Source organism: Apodemus sylvaticus, chromosome 6 (assembly GCF_947179515.1).
Source record: "Apodemus sylvaticus chromosome 6, mApoSyl1.1, whole genome shotgun sequence".
NCBI classification, from domain to species: domain Eukaryota; kingdom Metazoa; phylum Chordata; class Mammalia; order Rodentia; family Muridae; genus Apodemus; species Apodemus sylvaticus.
In genome coordinates, this window is record NC_067477.1 from 61,546,913 (window position 1) to 61,549,798 (window position 2,886).

The 2,886-nt window shown below is 39.0% G+C and overlaps 1 pseudogene; it reads right to left on the bottom strand.

Annotated features, from left to right (window-relative positions):
- Nucleotides 1–1,101: 1,101 nt before the first annotated feature.
- LOC127687927 (poly(rC)-binding protein 2-like) lies at nucleotides 1,102–2,174 on the bottom strand (annotated as a pseudogene).
- Between the last annotated feature and the right edge of the window lie 712 nt (nucleotides 2,175–2,886).

A 2,886-nucleotide genomic window follows, 5' to 3' on the forward strand; every position in this document is an offset into this window, starting at 1 on the left:
CAGTTTTTATCTATTAAAATTATATCCTTAAAGCTTTTTTTTCTATAGAAATGATTTTACTTTTGTTATGGTGAAGTGCTTCACTTTAATGTGCATGTTAGAATAGCACATTAGCATGCTTTGAATTTCATCTGTGGGTGGTATTACAGGTAAATTCAGTTATAATTCAAATATTCTTGGTGACTTTTTATTGCTTTGCCTTGCCATTTATCTTAACTGTATTAACTAGAGTAAAATTTCCCAGAAGTCTCCTACATATATAAAGACACTAATGTCAGAAGTCGTCAATTTGTGGGAAATGAATGTGCTGAGATGCCACTGTGACTCAGAGGACATAGGACATGGCAGGGTCAATTCAGCTTTTCCATCCCTTTTCATTAAAACTGGTCATTATTAATTGGGCAGTCTATAAGACTGTGATCTGTTCTAGACAGCCATTATTATAGATTTGTGAAGGTCATCCTGCAATGTATTATCAACTTACAGTGTATCTTAAGATGTAAAAGGAGGCATAAAAAGGAAAAGAGGGATCAAAAGCCTTCAAAGACATTTTCACTTCAATATTAGGTCATCTTTCACAGGAGCGTCCTTTTTTCTCATTAATTTTGAAAATTATAATTTCTGTTTTTTTCAGTTAAAATATAACCCTGACTTAAGTATTTTGTCATTGCAATGAGAAATAGTATAGAATAAAATGTATTTTATAATCAATATTAAGATGTTTTAGTATTTTCTCTTTTTCCACTCCATCTTTTAGTTTTGTTTTGAAAATTCCTGACATTACAGAATTAAACTGAAATGTATTAATAATTCACTCTTATATTTCCATGACTAACAAAAGTTCATGAGCCAAAAAAACCAAACAAAAACAAAACAAGAAAGGGGGAGAAGCTTATAAAACTAAATATGAATATATCAGCATAACTGCTGAGCATAGAAAGGAATTAAAACATTTTAATTAAAAAATCATTAAGAGGGTGTAGAAATTGAAAATTTACAAAGTATTTAAAACTTGGGATTGCTGACTCTTCAGAAACTACGAAGATGGATCATGGGTGTTGGTGAAGAGCAGAAAGGGATCATGGCTGAATCCAGACTGTTCTAGCAGCTCCCCATGCCGCCTGTCTCTGAGGAAAACCTGACATTGATTAGATCCTGAGCCAGGCTAATACTGGCAGCAGGTCCAGTGATGGTAACCTGCAGATCAGTAGATCCTTCCACTGGGTTTGCAATTTTGATCTGTGCCCTAGACCTAATGGATCTCATTGATTTTGACTACCTGTCGCCAGATTACACAGCCAGTCAAATCATTTGGAATGATCAGTTGATGAGAAGTAGTTTGGGCAGATGCATCTAAACCTGCCCAGTAGCCTTTCTCCTCTAGACAACTGCATTCAATGCCACTGAATCCAGTGTTGCCATGGGTCATGGAAAAATGAGACTATTGCATTGCCAACTTATGCAGTTTGGTTAAATCTGGCTATGGAATGGCAAACTGTCCTTGGATATAGGCCTCCATGTGCTTCAACCCTGACCTGGAGGGACCACTGCTAGAGGTGGTGTGGGGAAACCTCTCACTGTCACTGTGTGTGCTGTACCTATCCGGGCCACCTGCCAAGATGACTGGAGAACTGGAGTGCTTTGGCCAATATGGAATGCTCATACCCTTTTGGGCTGTGGGATGGGACTCCAAAATGACCATGCAGATCTGTTTGACACACAATGATGGATTATTGCAGAATTGCCCACTCAGTTGAGTTGGGGAGCATATCCCCTTTCACCAGGACCTGAGCCCCTCTACCTTCTCTTATTTCCTTGATCTTGCAACTACCTTTTCCAATAAGAGAGTCACACTGACTAGCAGCAACCACCAGTTGTAAAGTATTGGGATGGATGGGGGGGGGGGGTGGGATCTACTGGCATAGATTATGTCCTATTCCAGTTTTTCAATGATCACACCAAAAGCTGTGCAGATGGCATCACTGATATAGCCAAAGTGATAATTCTCTCAGGGCAATTCCTTTCTGAGACACTGATACCTGCACCACCCTCTTAATGCACCTTCTTAACAGATCTTTTCTTTCTGATGATGATACTGCCAACTTCCTTTCCATGCATAAGTAACCTGATGGCAAGAGTGACATTAATCCATCTTCAATCACACCCATGACCATGTCTAGCAATTAAAGGGAGCTGGACTTTGAGTGGTCAAGTCTTTAGTCATTGGAGGCAAGACTTGACTGAAGGGAAAGGGGCAGGGGGAGCAGGTAAGAAGGGAAAGAGCAGGAGGCCAGGGGCAGAACAATAGTGGCAGACAGGAAGGGGCCCTATATCGCCCTCCCTGCACACACACTAGGGGGCAGAGGAGGGGGTTGTAGGAGGAGGAAGGGTCAAAGAGATCCCAGGTGGGGGGAGGCTGAAGGTGGGTGGACAGGTGGGCAGCCTGCAGCTGCTCCAACATCTGCCTCTGGTGGTCTGAGCATATTTTCTCTTTTTAATAAGCTAAAGCCTATTAGTTTTGTATTCAGCTCTGTGGATTTCCCACTTTATAAAGGTATTTATTCTTGCTCCTAATATTGAATAACATCTAGATAGCACAATAGTGAATGAGTGATGAGAGCATGATAGAAATTATTGGAGATTCCTGACCCCAAATTTTGAAACTTTTCTCAAAAAAATGTTAAATAAAAAGGAGGATTTGATAGTGATTGTATTTTTATCCTTTTTTCTCACTTTCTGAAATCTTTAAATTTTTGCTGTAATTTTTCAAAGTTTTATACCATTTGATAATAATGTTTAAGTTTATTTATTTTATATATTTTATACTAAAACTATAGATATATAGATATAGGTATGGATATGGATAGGAATACTGGTATGGGTATG